General features: G+C 41.2%; 1 long non-coding RNA gene across 2 annotated transcripts; it reads left to right on the forward strand.

Annotated features, from left to right (window-relative positions):
- Positions 1-4,637: 4,637 nt before the first annotated feature.
- LOC309378070 lies at positions 4,638-19,384 on the forward strand. 2 transcript variants are annotated; one of them, XR_014171823.1, is made up of 3 exons: positions 4,638-4,785; positions 12,685-12,895; positions 16,390-19,384. It is a non-coding gene; the product is annotated as an uncharacterized lncRNA (long non-coding RNA). The 2 variants fall into 2 exon arrangements; XR_014171824.1 differs by lacking the exon at positions 4,638-4,785 and adding an exon at positions 8,712-8,766.
- Positions 19,385-19,595: the final 211 nt, after the last annotated feature.

Here is a 19,595-nt window from a genome sequence, read left to right on the forward strand (position 1 = left end):
GAATACTTCAACATAATCTGTGCATAATTTCCCTTCACTTATGCAATAAGAATACTCTCCAAAAAGAAAGCAGCAATATATGAAAGAATTTTGTATAATTTGTTCTGCAAATGATGTTGGCAAATGTTCATATATAACCAGTAACTACATGGATAGATTATGTGCGCATTCTCCATGAGGTCTGAAGAATGTGCACAATGGGCAGTCATTATGCACATTAACTGCTCAACTTACATGCCCCTTGACATATATCTAGTATGTCTGGAGGTGCATTTATCACTCAGTTCTATCCATTGTCCTGAACTGTTGAATCTGCTAGAGACACGAATACTTCCTTGAGATTATTACAACACCAATAATTTCATATTTTTATTTTACTTTCCCTTTTTTAGGTACAGAACTGGGGGAACAGTTAGAAGTCTGTTATATTCATAACACTATAAAATGAATGTGAATTCCATTGCCTATTTAAGAGCAGACCACCCACATTTCTTACTCTTTAAGCAAATGTTTTCTGACAGTTGGGCACCATTCCAGGAAGGTGAGGACCGTTCCCTCCTTGCTCTGTCCTCCCCTTACTACATTTCATGGGCAAAGTAGAAAAGACACCATTTACCCAATTACTAATGGTGTCACTCCTTATTTGTGTCAGTTTCTGAAAGACACCTCTAATAGGGAAGGGGAACCTGTGTCCCTCCAGATCACCCCTAAAAGTAGCCCAATGTGGACCAAACATGGTCTATGGGGATGGGAGATTAATTGATTGTGATGGGAGGGATTGGGGATGGAACAGAGTGGCTGGAATCCTGAAAAGGGAGCACTCTGCACTGCAGAGGTCCAACTTCTTTATTACTATCTCTTTTCTCTGTATGACTGTTAGTATACCATGTCTCAATAATTTAGATTACTGCATGACTCATTTCTTTGTGCTCAATTAATACTGTGAGGGGTGTCAGGCTGAAAGATACTGATTTGGTCAAAGTCTTTAAGGCACATTCATTCCTTGTCAGGGTTTCATGTCAGCCTCTGTGACATATTGGCTCCTAGTCAAAGCCCTAACCTACAACTGGTGTTCAATCTCACCTTTTTATATTAGAGAAAACATTCCGGGCTAATGTAAAAATCATATATGTTTAGTGCATCAGCACTAGAGAAAGTGCTGGTGGCAGCAGAGGTGGTGCTTCCATAAACTGTGCTGCTTTGCTCTGGAAATTTTCTCGTTTCACTAGAGAGAGTATGTGTTGAAAAGACTTTGATTAGATTCGTTAGATCACATCATAAAATTGAATTTGGCTGCTACGTAACATCAATGTTTCCACATTTCCCGCAAGTCTGAGTTCCTCTACAATAAATGATCTAAACATTAGATGTCCAAATAAGTTCTTTCATAACACTGTGTTGTTGCAAACAAAGTGGCCAAAAGTTATTACGGAAGGCTTAGCTTACAAAGAAAGAAGGTGGTCACCATTTGGATGTAGGCCTAGTGAGAAAGGGCAGGTGAGGTGACAGATCTGTCTGGTTAGCATCACTTTGAAATGCAAGTGGAGTCTCACTTGCATGATCCTCTACACTAAACAAACCTACACAGGAACAGCTCCAAGTTTAAGAAATGTCTTCTGGTGAACCTACAAACAGGGGTGCTAGGTGACTTGCCTGGTGATGGAGTTGGGCAGAGGCAGCACTCCAAGTCAGGTAACTGCTTCTACTGCCATTGTAAGATATGGAGCCTTTTAAGAGCAGCCCTGGATGCATTTGATTGTGTACATAATTCTCCGTACAAAGAGAGATGCACACACAAAAGCTCACTTCTGCACACACATCACCCTAACTAGACTGGGACATACTGACTCCAAGCTTGTTGATTTATGCAGCTACAATGTGTCTCCAGCTGAGCAAGGTCTATGACAGTCTACTAGCGATTGAGAAGGTTACACTACAAAGTGCAAATCAAAGTAAATTATATAAATTATATGCTACATCGCACAAAGCTAAAGCTCTACTGGCATTATGAGCTTTTGTATATAACAGTGTATCTAAAAATACCAGCTGGAATCTCACCTGATCATTTCCCACCCCCAGAAACAGCTATTTGGAAACTTTTTGTGTATAAAAGGTTTTTTAAAAAATCCCCCAAAATCACAGCATAGCTCTTAATCACAGCATAGCCCTAACAAGCCTCATAATTTTCAAAGTTCATATAATGTGTGTTGGTAATGTCATGCAACACATTCTCTCAATTCTTCTAAAACCACATTCTGGAATGTATACTGCAGATCAGAAAGGTACTACCGGGGCCAAGAGGATGCCTATATAGTTATGAGCACAGTTAGAGAAGCTGTTAGAGGCAAGAAGGCATCCTTTAGAAAATGTGTCCTCTTTGTTCAAATGAGGAGAACAAAGAGGACACAAACTTTGGCAAAAGAAATTTAAGCAGACAATGAGGGATGCTAAAAAGGAATTTGAGGAGCACATAAAGACCAACAACATAAACAAGCTGACATAAAGTAAATTGTAAAGATCAATAAAACATGTTTTAAATACACTAGTAGCAGGAGAGCAGCTAGGGAGGTGGCGCTGTGGGTAAAACCTCAGTGCCTAGGACTTGCCGATCGTATGGTCGGTGGTTTGAATCCCCGCGGCGGGGTGAGCTCCCGTCTTTGGTCCCAGCTCCTGCCCACCTAGCAGTTCGAAAGCACCCCTAAGTGCAAGTAGATAAATAGGTACTGCTTTATAGCGGGAAGGTAAACGGCATTTCCGTGTGCTGCACTGGTGCTGGCTCGCCGGAGCAGCTTCGTCACGCTGGCCACGTGACCCAGAAGTGTCTCTGGACAGTGCTGGCCCCCGGCCTCTTAAGTGAGATGGGCGCACAACCCTAGAGTCGGACACGACTGGCCCGTACGGGCAGGGATACCTTTACCTTTTTACCTATGACAAGAGATTCAAAGGTGTGCTCAAGGATAATTATAAGGTTGTAGAGAAGCAGAATTAATGATTTGCATCTGTCTTCACAGTGAAAGATATACAAAAGATACCATACCTATGCCTGAACTAACTTTTGCATGAAGGGAGTCTAAGGAACTGTGACAAGAGGCAAAGTCCTAGGCCTTATTGACAAAATAAAAACTGACAAATTGACGTTTCTGAATAGCATCTACCCAAGAGTTCTGAAACAACTCAAATGTGAAATTTCTGGTCTTCTAACAAAAATCTGTAACTTTGTCCCTTAGGTCAGTCCCCATACCTGAGGACTGGAAAATGGCCAATGGTAACACCAGGGGGAATCATTAAAAATACAGGCTAGTTAGCTTAATGTTTGTACTGGAAGAACCAGTGAAAAGTATTGTTAAAAGTAAGATAAAAGTAAGATAAAATAGTTAAAAGTAAGATAAAAGTAAGATAAAATAGCCATGCATATAGCAGACCCAGTCTGATGGAAGCAGAACCGACATGGCTTTTGCAAAGGAAAGTCCTGTCTCCCTAACCGATTAGAGTTATTTGAGAGCGTCAACAAGCATATAGACAAGAGGTGATCCTGTTGACATTGTGTACTTAGATGTCAGCACAGTGTGTGACAGCTGCAAAAAAAAAGCAAGGGTGGAACAACTCCCCTATGAGGACAGAGTGCATTTCAGGCTTTTTAGTTTAGAAAAAATGTGAGTTCAGGGAGGGTTATTAAAGGTGTATAAAATTATACATGGTGTTGGAGAAAATGGATATATTTTCTTCCCCTCTCAGGAATGTCCTTTGAAACTGAATGTAATTTTGAATGTACTTTGAAAAGTAATTTTTCACTATCAAATTTGCTTCCACAGGTGATAGTGATGGCCACAGACATGGATGTTTTTAAAAGACGATTTGAAAAATCCATGGAGGACAAGGCAGTATGCCTCCGAATACCAGTTGTTGGGAATCACAAATGGGTGAAGTGCTCTTGTGCTCAGATCCTGTTTCTAGGGTTTCTCACAGGCCTCTAGTTGATACTGGAGACTGGCTACTGGAGGCTTTGTTTTGAGACCCACCTCAGCACCTTACATCAAAGTCTTCCTCTTTGCCTGGACTGTACAGGCAGCACCATGAGAGGGTAATAGATAAGGCAGAAATTGGTGCCTGAATGAGCAAGCAAGCCTTTTTGAAGTGTTTGCCCTAGTCAGGAAGAGAGAGAGATTTGGATTGTACTTCAGGCAACAAAATGCCTTGGGCCAGTGCTGGCTGGAGCCAGGGAATTGCTTCCCCCTCCCCAATTATTCTTTTATTAGTATAAGGAGCCCAAAATCACATGACATTTTTATATTGCTTAGAGACCTGAGTTATAAAAATGCCTATGTCCTGTGTTGCTCATTGGCTTGCAGACTCCATCCTTTCACACCAAATGCCCCGTTAAGTGTTCTTACTTAAGCTAAAGTGTGCTCTGGAAGAGAAGCATCTATTTTGGGGGCTGACCCAGGTCAACCAGCTGAGCTCTCTTTGTTTTTTTATTTCTCCATGCAGCCACTACGCCAACCCAGATAAATGGGACCTGTTATAATGGTTCTATTTTTGGTTTTATGTGTTGACCTAGGGTGTTAATCCAGTCCAAGAGCCCGCTATAAAGGAAAGAAGACAGCATAATTGTTACTGCAGCCTTGGTGGTTAGCACACACTCTTTTCTTGACAGTGTGGACACAGAAAATCAAAGGCAGCAGGAAGAGGCCCTGTCATTTGAAAAGGATGGTTCTGGAGAGGCTTCTGCTACAACCGGAATCTCACAAGTCTTCCCTTCTGCAGCTAAGCCCTTCTTCTTTTTCAGTAAGTCACAGGGGAGGGTTCAGTTGCTAAATCCAAATTAAACTGTTCTTGTTTCTTTTCGCAAATAGTGGTCAGCAACTGGGAAGTGGCAGATCTTCCCCATTTCCTTCAGTATCCTTGACTCATGCATCCTGTCTGAGCTAATGTTAGTGCTCTGATTGCAGTGTGTCTGGTGCTTTGTAGACTCTCATCAAGAGCCAGAACTAGGCCAGAAGGATCACTCCTACTCATGAGGAAATGCAGCTCTGCCCTCTTATATGGCTGGCTTTTTGCGGCCTGCCTCTGCCAGTGCAATCCGAGGGCTAACATTTTGACCTCAGCTACATAGTTTTCCCTGGATTCAGGAGGGGCCAATTCACATGACCATAGGGGAAGAGATAAACATCATTTGACATCTATATCTGTTAACCTGTACAAGTTATGAAAGCTGTCTGCGAAAATACTCAGAGATTATCTTGTTATTTAAATATAGGAAGTTAATATAGTGGTTAAGAGCACCAACCAGGACTTCTTCCATTCAAATTTCACCTCAGTAATGAATTCGCCAGCGCCCCATTCAGAAAACAATCATATAGATGGGTCATTGGCTTGATCCAGCAAGTTCTTCTTATGTTCTTACAGAATCAATGCAAAGAGTACAAGACTGCATATTGATTGGATTTTGTGAACAGATCCTATGCTAATATAAACTTTTTTGGTGGAAACACAGCTCATCAGACCTGATGACTGTGCAAAGGTCAAGAGGTGAGACCAGTGGGTTCAATTCTACCTCTCCATTTTACACATAATTGTTGTCTGAGCAGGACTTTAGTCTCTTCTCTTGACAAAGTCACTGTCTCCCAGCTTCAGCTTACCCTATTCCGGGTGGGGAACCTGTGGCCATCCAATTTCCATCACCATGAGCCATCATGATGTCACCATGAGTCAGGAATTATGGGAGTTGTTGACTACAACATCTGAAGACCATTCATGATTTCTTTCAGGGATGGGCAGACTTCAGGCTTGTAATATCCACTTAACTCTAGCGCGCTCCAGCCACTGGTTTGGGAGGAGATGTACACATGATGTAAGCTACAAGCCAAATCTATCCTGTATGTGTCCTTTTGTTTCTTATAAAATTGGGGGGGGGGGGATGTGTGCTGTTTTTATGTCCAACCACCACTAACTAGTTTCAATCCAAATTCAGAAAAAGAATGACCTAGCAATGTTTTAAGCCAGTAATGAGCTCTATCAACTGGAACTAGATACAAAATGGTGGTCAGATTGGTGGGAGTGTGGTGGGAGAAAACAAGTATGTGATTTCGACAAGTATGTGAAATGTGATTTCAGTGTCAGAAGTAAGCTCCCAATCCTGTCACCCCCAAATCTATTCCTTGTTTCCCCCCACCCCAGCACCCTAAAGTGCAGGGCAAGATGCTTTGTGGCTGTTGCTGTTGCTAAGCAAGTGGGGATCAGATAAGTGCTTGGTGATCTATTGCAAGTCATCCAGAAATCTACCAATAGATCTCCTTGCCAGCCTATACCTGACCAAATGTTAGAAGTTGTTTATTGAGATAACATAAGGGAGATGCTGGGATATGAAGCAGAGGTTTTACTTGTAGGGGTAGAGAACAGAAAAGCTTTACTTCTGCAGGGTTGTACGGAAAGAACTGGTATGGGTTACTGCTGGATTGAATATATGGAATTAACTTTTCAAAAAGTTATTTTACAGCAGCAGGTAATTTGCCAGTGATTGCAATGATGTTGAGATAATAGGATTGTTGCTTTGTGGTGTCAGCAAACAATCATGTCGCAAGAGAGGTAGAAGAGACTCTGGGAAATTAAAAGGACATAAGTTCTTCCAGGAGATAATAGCATACCCATCCTATTATCTTTATTAAACTCTCTTATTAACTCCATTGCATGCAGTGCCCCAAATGAGAAATGTATAATAGACCATCCATCTGCTGCTCATTTCTTCCACACAGCTTTCCGTTTCCTAGTTTAGTACAGAAATTTCCCTCTAGGTCTGTCCTCATTTTAAAGGCATTCTGGATTTTGCAAGAGAGGATTCACAGTATGTGTGAAACTGGTATTGAGGAACAACATGATAGTTCCCAAATGGTAGGCCAGAATGTCTCTTAGAGTGCCATTATCGTCTGCTGAGTTAAAGGGATGTTTGTTGATTGGGGGATAATGTGGTAAAAGGGTGTTTAGGGAAGGTAATATTCTGTCACTGGCTATTATGGCCCAGACAACCTCCCATCACAGGGTCCCCGTAGTGAAATGCTTGTAAGCACTGGAGCAATGTGTGGATTCCTTTTCTTCATAACAACTTAAAATGAAAGTTTATGCTCGCTGTCAGTGAATCATTGCCAGGGCTTGGCAAGGCTCAGAGGCAGGCTGCTGGGGTGTAAGGGGCTAGAGGCAGATGGCACAGTCAAAGACAGGCCAGGAGTCAGACTTCTGTTTGAGCAGATGAGGAGGGAGAGGTGAGGCTATGAAGAACTGGTTGGTTTTCTATTTGGTTAAAAGCAGTGCTATTTTGCTAGAAAAAGAGGTGCCAGAACTCACCATGAACGCCTCCCTCGCTCTCTTAGAATGGCAATAGCTCCCACCTGAGAGGTGCTGGAAGTGAATTCCTGTGAGTTCCCCTTGAAAACGAAGCCCTTGAAAGGAACCAGAGTTCTGTATCACAGACAGTAGGATACTAGACAATGGCTGTGGAAGCCCTAATGTGAAACCTCTTTAAGACCTTTTCGTAGTCTAATCCCACACCTCTGAGTGAGGCAGATCTGACTCAGGAAGCAGAGGCAGTACACTACAGGTGCACAGGAGATGAGCACCTTCAACTTTCAGGCAAATAAAGCAATAAGCACTAAGAGACAATTAATTCAAATGGGAAAAAAATTATCCAAGAGAACTTCTGACCCACCTGAATGGTTTTCCATGACTAAACCAAGCTTGCCATTATTGGACAATGATCCATAATTCCACCTCTAAGAATACTGTACAGCTGTGCATGTGTTCCCAGCAAGTATTTCTATCCCTTATTTTCTTCTGGCAACTTTCTAAACAGAAATATGGTGTGTCACACTATTGCCTATATTGGTTCAAGCTAGGGCTGTGGTGGGCCTGCAGGAGAAAGATGTACCTCCCAAATAACATAAACTCGGAGCAACTATAAAAAATTCTCTGTATTTTACCAGCATCTTATTTAAACACATATTTCGAAGCGAAAAAAATTGAAAAATAATATACATTTGTGATTATTCTCCCCCCCCCTTTTATAGACATAGGGTTATAGCCAGTGCCAGACCTACTCCGAGTACACCTGTTGAAATTAATGGGTGAAACTAGCTTATGTGAATTAATTTCAGTGAGTATACTCTGAGTAGGACTAGCATCGGACACAACCATAATGCAGTAATTTGGGATGCTAAATTGGAGAGAGAAGAAAAAAAGTTTGTTGATCTTTTATTCATAAGCAGCTGAATGGCAATTAAGTCTGAGTTACAGCTATCGCTGTCTCTCACATCAATAACAATAGGAGTATGCAAGGCTCAATCTGCTACTTAAACTAAATTCCAAGATTTTTTTCTCGCCTCATCATGCTTGTTAGACAGCACAGTCTGACAATCTAAGAATGTCCATTTCTTTATTTTTAAAATCCTTATTTTTTTGCGTAAACCAGTTACTCCTTAGTAGATGAAAACTGGTATTCTTAGAGAAGCTAAGGGTTTATTAAGTTCAAATTGTTTTGCCTAAAAGAACTGGTGAGATTCTTAGATGGGGGGGGGGGAGGAGACAGACTGCTGTAGCCAAAGAGGATGAGAAAGAAATGACCTTGCTTTAAAAGAATATGAAATGTCCACAGAGTGTTAGATGAAGCAAGGCAGCTGCTACAGCCTTTGCCAATTGAGGACAGACTTACAGCTGGAAGGGGATGAGAGAGCAAGTACTATGTGCCCCTGTGTGTCGACAAAAATCCTTTTGTGTAAGGTAACTTATCTAGTTAATTCAGAGATGTTAATTTTGGTTAAGTGCAAAGGTGTTTTGTGTGTGTGTGTGTGTGTGTTTTACAACAAAACAAAAACAGATTCTGACCTGCCATACACAGAATTTCCTGGCATTTGTGCAATGCAAGAGGTCATTGCTTTAAAAGAGACAGTGCACCATGGACTAGTTTGAATTAGTGATTGGGTAAGAATGTTGTAGCATGGTTGCAGAAGAGTTTAAACTGAAGCAACAACTGCTGTTGGGTCAAAATGAGCACATGCTATAAATCATCCTTCAATACTCTGTTCTGAGTAGAAATAAATAACTCTTAAAAATAGGCAATCCACATTATTCATTGTGCCTTCTTTGGTCTTGCCTACACAGGTAGACAAGTGTTTTTCATTACTGACTGGCAAGAACCTAGCAAAAAGGCTATATTCCTTTAGTTAATATTTGCTTTGTATATGAATCTCCCATGATCTTATCATGTTGAGTGATTCGTTTGTTTTCCATCTTTTGTTAACCTCTGGGCACTTCCAGATGGAATTCCAGCCCCAATTAACAACAATTTCATACAGTACAATTACATCTTACATGCATTTAACCTGTGTGATTTCAACAATAACTCTGTTGTGTGGGAATTCCTTGCAAATGACCACAGTGCCGGGTTATGTATCCACAGCAATGACCAGAGGAGAATTACTGTTGGGAGGAGCGCAGAAAGAAGAAACTCTATGGTACATCTACAGCAGCAAAACTGGACGGCTTTGTCTGCCCCAGCTGCAATAAAACATGTCTCTCCTGTATTTGTCTCTACAGCCCCAGCAAGCACCATAAAGCTCCTCTGTTGCCTCTCAAGACAGACAGATGCCAACGTGGTTGAAGGGAGACTGGTTGAAAATGTGAAAGTCAAATCCAAGTAACGCAAACAGCTTAAAACCTCTTTTTGCTCCAGATCTGCTTGGAGTTACCCAATGTATGAAGAGCTTCTAAGCTCTCTACCATGAGCTGGGCAGGTGGGAGCACAAAAAGCATTTAAGCTTTCTGCCTTGCTTAGGGACAAGACACACCCAGCATGATGGTTCTCTCATGAGATCTCTCAGGGCCATCTGAGTTCCCATGAGATCTTGCATGAGCATCCCTACCTTCCAATGCTAGTGTGCTGAGATGGCCTTGCCCCTAAGCACCGCAAAGAGCTTAACAACTTTTTTTGTCCTGGGTTCACTTGGGTTACTTGGTGTGAAAAATGATTTTAAGCTCTCCACTTTGCTTGCTGGGCTCAGTATGTGGGCTCTAGGTGTACTGCTCTCCCCCACTCATCCACGGTATGCATGCACCCTTCCCCTAAAACATGCATTCTGTACACATTTTAAAACACTAAATGTGCTAATTTTGTGCACACTTTTGGGGGCCGAAATGCCAGTGCAAAATCCATTAAATGTGCAATCTGATGGATAGTTATGTTTCAATCTGCAAGTATGTTCAGGGACATCAAACTGGGTCAGTCTGCTCTGAAAAGCAGACCATGCCAATTTCTCTCTCATTCCTAATTACTACTGAAGTTTCAGCCAAATTCACATTGTGGACTTTACAGTGCCACTGAATGCTACAAACCTGCAGTGAGGAATTCAAAAAATTTAGAACTTCACCCCACTATTAAAAACATCTATTTCATTTTTAAAGTTTAAACTAATGAAGCAAGATTAATATTTAAGAAGAAGAAACATAAGTAAGACCATGTACAAAAGCTTAAAGAGACTGGCATTCTACCAGCCAAATAAATGCAAGGGGAAGAAACACTTCATAAGTTGCTACAGATGTGGTGTACATAGCAATAGGTTCACTTCACATAGTCAGAAGGTATGCAGTGTATCTTGTAAATATAAGGAGGTTACAGAACAAATTGCCAAATGATCTACAATTAAAGTCAAACTATAATGTTAATTGCCTTTAAAGTCATTCAATAATTCTAAGGATAATTAAGAAATTAAGATGTTTAAATTAGCTCATCCTTGGCTAGAGTCAAAGAAAGTTTCCCGATACATTCAACATTAATTGAAGCTCAAGAACTCCCAGTTTTTCTAATGTAGAAGCTGACTCATCCAGTATTCTTATTCTCCTTCTGTATTAATTTACTAGATTTCTATCCTTCCTTTTCTCCAAGGAGCTCAAGATGGCATACATGACTCACCTGCCTATTATATCCTGGCAACAACCATGTGAGATAGGCAGGGCTTGAAGCAGCTACCTCAGACAGCGGAATCCTGCTGGACAGCACTGGGGTAGCATGGCAGCAAGAGTTCTGTAACATATCACCAGAAGCCGCTGTCATATGACCCTGGGAAGTAAGGCTTTGTGGAAGCACTTTCCTGTTTCGTCTCAAGCGGCAAAGAAGGATGGGCTGCACTTGTATAAAGGTTAGCTAAGAGACAGTGGCTAGCCCAAGCTCACGCAATGACACCAGGTAGTAAACTTTCTAACCACTATGCTACACTGCTTCTCTCTTTCTCTTCCACAACCTCCTAGAACTTTCTCTAGCCTATATTTGCTGTTCATAGAGTTGTTGCTGACCCACAGTTCAGCTAACATAGAGTAAGTCTTGCATGCTGAAGTATTGTCAAGTTCCAAAATGTCACTGGAATTTAGGGGATCTGGCAAGGCCTCTCCTGTTGTTTTAAATCCAGTCCTGAGACAGAAGCCTTGTGCTTAAACATAGGTCCCTTTCAAAGGTACTCAAGATTTATTCCCTGTGCCCTGAATGAGTGAAAATGAGCTTTGTTGAAACCTTTTGTGAATTGAGTTGATTTACCCATTGCTTATGGGTTTGATGAAAGCATTAGCTCCTTAATGATTCCCAGACTGCTCTGGAGTTTTGGGGGGCAGGGGCGGAGTTAAGAGAGGAAAAACTGTGCTAAGTGTGAAAACATTTTCCACAAAGCTTCAAAGACCAAATTCTTCCAGGTGTTGAACATTGTTATGAAGGTCTAAAATAAATATTGGCCTTTTCGATGTGTGTTAAAGGCACCTTTTCAGTTTTGTTTTTAAGGAACAGAAATGGATTGGGGGAAATCATTCCATACAGGTGGACCTTTCAACATCCTCAAAATTACCTACATCTGCTCTGATGTTTCAGCATCCCCACAGATGTTGCATGTATCTATGTCTTAAGACAAATTCTGTCATAAAAAGGCAAGGTGCAATGTGTAGGGCAGCAAGTCCCCTTGATAACACTCTGTGTGCTGCGTTCTTTTTTATGGCTTTATGTCTGCTTCTGTTTAGTTTCTAATAAAATCTTGAATGATCATCTCAAATGTTTAAAAGAATTACACTATGGACAAGTGTCTTTTCTCATTTCTCCAACCTTGCTTACCATCTTGGAGAAAGCACTTCTCATTGGAGGGGCAGGGGAAATAACCTCCAGTTCCCTTCCTATAGAAGTCACTTTGTAGCCTGGGCCAACTAGTGACAGGCAAATCTTCAGTCTCAGTTTCTCATTTTTCTAGTTCTCACATTTCCGTATCAGTTTGCTTCTCTTTTTTTTTTAAGTCCACATGAAAATTAATCTGCATTTTTGGTGTGAACTGTTCTGAACATGCATATTTTTGTATGAAATTTTGCTCAATATGCCACATTTTTGCAAAGCAGTTCCCCATAATTCCACATTTTTATGCACGCTTTGCCCCACTATATGCAGTTTTGTACCACTATCCTGGAGAACTATCTGGAGAAATGTTTCAGTTTGACTACTGTTTTTGTTACTGTGAATTAAGCAGGTTCGCCTTTAAATGTGAACTGAATTGAATTTCCCCCCTACCAATCTGCATCATGACCAGGGGGAGTGGAAATGAAGCACTGAATGGAAACGAAGCATTTCCCCTGAGATAATGTGGTTATACTGCTTTTTTTTCATTCTACCCCCAGCCCCAGGTACAAAATCTGTTGTAGCAGCCCAGAAGAGTGAGGTTTGGCCACTGAACTGCAAGCTAATTCATATGCAACCAAAATTCACTGCAAGTCTTTGAAGAATCAAGCACTCATATCAGCAGCTCCAGTTCCAGATGTTGGTTTTTACAAATACCTGTGAGCCAGATTTTACTCTGGACCAATCTTTAAACTGGCTCAGTGTGATGTTGTAAATTGTGAAACTATGATCTTCACTTTGGAACATGGAAATAAGAAAAGTGTGTGCTATTTCTATTTGTAGTTCTATTGTTCAATTTATGACTGAACAAGTTTAGCCCAGCAATTAATGGCCACATTTACATACCTCCTAAACTAAAGGCTTTGAATGACAAAAGTTATTTTCAACTCTCTTGTTATAGTAGGTATAAGCAAGTCAAAATCATCTTCCATGATCCCAAGAAACATTGTTCTTTCACTTCCAGGAATGAGATTTTTGCACTTTAAAGAGATTGACCATCAGTATTTTCTCTTCTATCCTAAATATATTCGTCACAGCTCTGTATAATGAGCTGTTTACAACAGATGGTTCAAAAACCTCTGAAGCAAATGTGATATTGAATGAGTTGTCATGAAAAGGTTCTGCATCTCTTTGTTGTTTCATCACAGTGTTTAACTCTTTCTGAAGGCATCTCAAATCCAGAGGATTTTCTGTTAAGGCTGTTGGTGCTTAGAAAATCCATCTGGCAAAGGAATCTAGTTTGCTTTTAATATCTCCAAAACCCAGCATCTAAAACGTAAATGCTTGGAAGTTTCAGACTGCAGCACACACATATAAGCTCGGCTTTGCAATTGGTTATCACGTCCTCCCTTCTGTTTCCATAAGCTGTTCCTCCACCCATTCAGTCGTCCCCTTGCCTAGTGCTAGGTGACACAGATAATCTTGGATGTCAGTCAATGGGCAATGATAGGGAACAGCCTCTAGCTATCCCTAGACTGTGTGTTTGTTAAGCTCAATAACTTTTATTCTCATGTAACAGCATGATATAAAAATCTGAAAATAATTTTTAGGGGGACACCTGGCAACCTGACATTTATGAGTCTATAACCAGAGGTAGAGCCTACCTTGAGACATTTCCTATTTCACTTTTCTTTGATAGCCGGTAGTCATTGCATTCAATTGCATTACACACTCAATCCAATCCCCAACACAATCAAGCAGAAGTATTTGGATGTGGGCCAGTTTAATACTGCTAAAGCCAATCGATCTGAATTAATTTAAAGCTAAGAGCTTCAGCTTAACTGGGTTGTGGATCAGCCAGTTGGTCTCTTAATTGCTCTTTTTCTTTCTTACCCAGAGAGCGTGGTAATGTTAATGTATATTAGAGTGATTCTTTACACAAAACATCTGTAACATTTTCTGAAAATTATAAATGCTCTGGGATTGGGGATTCCAGCTGTTGCCTGACTGAAGGAATCCCCATGACATCAGCAGTCAGGAATTGGGTTTCATTTACCCCTTTTGCCATGGTAAAAAAGAGAGAGAGAAAGTCAACATGATCCAGATGGTCGTTCTGGGTATTAAAATGTGCCTGCTTTGTGATTGTGGTCTGGGACACAACCCTTGTCTTTATAGTGCTGAAATAATTGATTTCACCCTGTTTTCCAGAGAGGTAAAGTACCCAAGAAAGCAAAAATCATCCATTACTATTCAGAGTGGGGATCCATCTAAATGACTTTATTGTTCTTCAGATTTCACTGTTTAATATTATGACATCATGTAGTTTCCTGAGATACCAAGATAGCTAGGACTAAAACCAGAATTCCCTATCGTTAAGCAATAATATGCTACAGTGTCAAGCTATGTGTGATAAGTGAAATCACAAGAAACTTCTAATTACCATTGTTTGCAAAATCATTCTTTTTAAAAGGTTGTTTGTATTTTTTTTAAAGGAATAATGACACCAAATGGCACAGTAAGACCTGCCAGTGGGTTAAGGGACTCTTGGGAGCATTGTTCAGGGCATTTAGTGGCTCCCACCATATTATGTAGAAATGGGGCAGTGTTGTGTAAATAAAAGGCATGTGAAGTAGTTACAGCTTAATCCAGGAATGGAAAATACGCTTGCAAAAGGAAGTTAAGAGCAGAAGGGTTGTAACAGCTAACTAACAGCTGTCAGACCCTGGGGTGCTTTTCAGCCTTCAGCAGAGATCTCACTTCTTAAAGTTATGCCACCCCCCAAATTCAAACTCCTTTTGCCCTCCCTCTGGAACCAATGTACATTTGGGAAAACATTTTTGCAGGTGAATTTACCCAGTCCAAATTTGCTTAGAAAAAGAAAAATATCAGGTAAGCTAAATTAATAGTTTGAAACGGCTTTTGTCATTACACACGGTGTTAAAGTTAGCAATTTATTTGGGCGGGGGAAGGAACATGCCACAGAATATTGAATGTGGCATGCAAATAACATGCCTGCCTTATGATTGTATCAAGAAGAATGAAAGTTAAGGTTTCTTTTTAAGGCGTACTTGAAATCGGAAAAAGTTCCCATTTTGGAACCAGCAAAAGGGTTCTGTCTGCTATGTGGACCCCAGCAAAGTGTTCTTCTTCTCCTGCGGTTCTGTCTGCCCATTGCGGCATTCTGTGAATTCCACTTCCATCCAGGGTTAACAAGCCTATCAAGTGTCATAGGCAGAAGTGTGGGCCCACTCCAAAATATAGTCCTTTCTGTTCGTATTCAAATATCTGGGGAAATGTAAAGGAGTATTCTGAACAATGGCCCTGACATGGGAGTAAACTTGCTCCTGGGCTCTAATGACTCCACATTATTGGTGGCGAATGGTTTTTGCCCCTTCCCAGCAGTCTTGCCTATCATAGACCATGGACCTTACTCTTTGGGGGAGGACTGAAATTATTCATCAAATGGTAAAGCAGACCTTAGCACCTTTGCCAACACCAAAATAATCAAGATTCAACCTTATAAACAGAACGTTATCATGTAAACTTAAATCATCTCTTCAGTCTTAAAGCAGGAAGCTACGTAAATATTTTGCTCTTAGCATATATGTAGGGATACAATCTGAATTAAGGCAATTAATTTGCAGTGCAAGTGGGAGCCTCAGTCTAAGTATATTTGTAGAACAGAAATATGTACTGGTAGATGTAATGCCATGTTTGAGGGATAACTGTACAAATTGTCAATTCACAGGAGTTTAATAAATGCATCTGACCCAATCAGGCACATTAGGTAGGGGGTGAGCCCAATATGTTCCTGCAATAGAAAATAGACTTCTGTGTGGCTGAAATGTAGCCTACTATACAACAATAGAGGGGACATGGATGGCACTGTGGGTTAATCTACAGAGCCTAGGACTTGCCGTTTCCTGGTCTCTGCTCCTGCCAACCTAGCAGTTTGAAAGCACATCAAAGTGCAAGTAGATAAATAGGTACCACTCCGGCGGGAAGGTAAACGGCGTTTCCGTGCACTGCTCTGGTTTGCCAGAGGCGGCTTAGTCATGCTGGCCACATGACCTGGAAGCTGTACGCCGGCTCCTTCAGCCAATAAAGCAAGATGAGCGCCGCAACCCCAGAGTCGGCCACGACTGGACCTAATGGTCAGGGGTACCTTTACCTTATACAACGATAAGAACCACTGACCTACTTGTTTTTGCCTCTGCTACCCTTCACCATTCACTAAGATTTTGTGCCTCTCTATCCCTCTGCAGCCTCTGGAAGATTGTCCATGAGAAAATGCAGTCCTTAGATGAAAAACATTTGTTCTTCCACGTTCCATTGACAATGGAGAAATGAAGAAGAGTCCTTATGTAACCAAAGACTCACTTTGATCTTACATGATTCTCCTTAACAGCAGTATCATTGCCTTTGGGATAACTTTTTTTAAAAAAAACAATGCAGCACAAAACTGCTTTGCCAATATCCTCATTTGACTCAAATGAGTCCTTGTAGCATTGAATATATTGAACACAATCCCATAGGAAAATCCAGTTGGAGATTGTTGTCATCTAGGTAAGAGTGCCATAGGGGTAACATCTGTTTGCAATCATCTTCCCTGGGAATTCGGAACAGAATGTGCCAGCTGTTGGGGATCCAGCACAGCGACTAGCTTGAGGCACTACAGATCTCGATGGTGTGGTCCCTTCTCAGCACACCTGCAGCATGTAATAACGGCATCAAATATTATGGATGAAATATGGATTCCTTTGAAATTGTGGTTAAAGCTCTTATCAGCTCCAGCGGAGCCAGGGCTTCACCCCAAGAGTGTTGTGGGAGTGTCAAGCTGAGTTTCAGGATACGCTGATATAATGAGCCTTTTGTTTACAAAGCATGGGGTGAGTTGCCCTGAGCTAGGAACCAGCTTGACAGAAGCTGTGAAATTGTCTACCCACATCAGAGGAAAGGAATTGGCATTAAGCAGGAAGTGCTGTAAGGCTCAAAGCACGGGCATGAAAAATTATACGGCAAACCAAAGATATGCTGCCAACTGCATAAGCCCCTGGAAGAGCTCCCACAGAAACCTCCCTCAGGTTATCAGGAAGCCGAAAACCACAAAGCTCTCGGGAATCTAATCTGTCACCAGCCAGATTGCCAAACTGCTGATGCCCTGAAATTTATCTAGGTGAGCAACATTTCCATGGTACTGAATAACCATGAAGAGAAGAAGCAAAAGGAAAGAGGACACAATTGATGGCTGAGGAACGCAAAGGCAAATGTCTAAAAAAACTGGACAAAACCCAAGTTTTTTCTCCATCAAAGCTATCTGTGCACTTCTTAGGAGCTTGATATTTTAGTACCACAGTGTATCCATTGCATATGGCTGCTCTGGTACACTTTTCCGTGTTAGCCTGATCACCTAACTCTGAAGGTCAACACATCTCATAAAAGCCAGCGCCTGTTCTGCATTCAGATTAGCTCTTTCAATAAATCACGGAGGTGGGCTAAAGGAGACTCGTTAAATAGTCCCAATCTTCAGCTCATATGTCAAAGCTCTCCCTCCCCAATTGCCACATCTCCTCTAGCCCATCTACATTCCTGATATCCATCACAATACAATAACCCTGCCTATTAAGTTCCAGGCTTTTTCTCCCCTCACTGGTCTAAAGTGCAGTGGCTTTCTTCTAAAAGGCTTTGTGATGTGGTTGCTGGCACAAAGTAGGGGGGGTTATAGGGGGGTTTGCTAGGAGCTTCAAGGCGGGGCTCCAGATGCACGGGTGCTCTTGGAAAAGTGATTTCTGGTGTGCTCCTTTGAACATTCTTGGGCATGCCCTGGCTTAGATAGCACTACCTGTAAACTGGCTGTTACCATTTCAATGCCTCTAAATTAGGATGCCTCTAGGACCATAGTCTTCAGACCTGAGACCCACTGTTATCCAAACCAGCATTTGGGCACCCATTTCTTTTTTACCATATGTTTGCATGGTGGAAATGATGCTGTTGCCACCCACCTTGGATCATGCCTTAACCCAGTAATGGCTCTTGAACTACCTGTTGAAGATCAGTGCTCCAGGCCATTGTGGGGGAAGTGACAGCCGCTGGACCCAGCCACCTTCAGCAGTGGGACTTGCCTCAACATTGTGGCCTCAACAGCTGCCTGGCAACAAGTCTCTGTTTTAAACTTTGCAATAGCTATAAGCTCACTCGGTGGTCTTGGGCAAGCCGCTTTCCTTTGGTGCCATCTGCACAATGGGACCAAAGTTCTTGCCAACCTTACAGGAATTCTGGAAGCATTATGAGCAGCATGATCCTATGCATGCTTACCCCAAAGTCAGCCCCAATGAATTTAATGGCACTTTCTCTCAGGCAAATGTACACGAGACTGTGCTGTGAGCTCATTAATGTACTGCACTTTGAAGCACTATAGAAATAGTAAATATTATCATTATTACTGGTAGCAGTTGAATCAGACTGACAAACCCCTTCCCATAATCTTTTCCTCTTTCATGTTTTCCTGCTTTACAGTGTAGTTTAATTTGCTTTCTTTCATTCCCAGATAGCAACGTCATGTGGCACCTAATATAAAGATATCAAAAGGGATTTGCAATCTAAAACTATTAAAATTCTGCAACTGCATTAATTTTAGTTTAAACAATGGCTTTCCATAGATATTGCACATACTAGGGAAGATGTTTATTCAGCAAAAGCTATCTCTGCATTAACACAGGAACAAAACCTTGGGCTGCTTATCCCCATAGAAATAAATCACACATTCTTTCCTTTAGGGGGTTTACTCCGTATTCATCTTTCAGATTTTGAGTCAGTGGCACAGTTTTATAAATAAAAGGAAAAAGTTGCTTCTGGTATTATGCAATCCAAAACCCTTTAACTCAGAAATGTGACTTATGTGCCAAAAAATTTTCATTTTTATTTCAGGTAGCTGCTTCTTATTACAAAACATTTTCTTGCACACTGAGATTTAAAAAAACAAAACAAAACAAAATGTTACCAATATTTGATTGAAGGTAACCAGTTGGGCATCTGGAAGACATGAAATCTAAAAAATCCATTCCAAAACCCATTTCAGACTGTTCTCAATGATATTCTCCTTCAAAAATAATAAGGCAGGGATGAGGAAACCTGTGGCTGCCCAGACCTTGCTAAGCCATAATTCCCATCTTCCCTGATGACTGGCCATGCTGGATGGGGCTGATGGGACTGCAGCAGCTTAGGGTTATGGGTTCCCCATCCCTATTAACACATCTATACTTACTTATCAAACCTTTATTAGGCATTATGCGAATAAAACCATAGAAGAGAAAATAACATATAAAAGCCTTAAAATATATATAAAAGGGCAGCAGTTGGCTACATACATATATATATATATACATATAGAATCGATGGTTTTCTTTGTTAACCTGCTCCTTGGAGGACTGCTACCAAAAACTCGGCTACCCCCGCCGTTACCCTTTGGTCA

This window comes from Podarcis melisellensis, assembly GCF_964234715.1.
Source record: "Podarcis melisellensis genome assembly, chromosome: 9".
Classification (NCBI taxonomy): Eukaryota; Metazoa; Chordata; class Lepidosauria; order Squamata; family Lacertidae; genus Podarcis; species Podarcis melisellensis.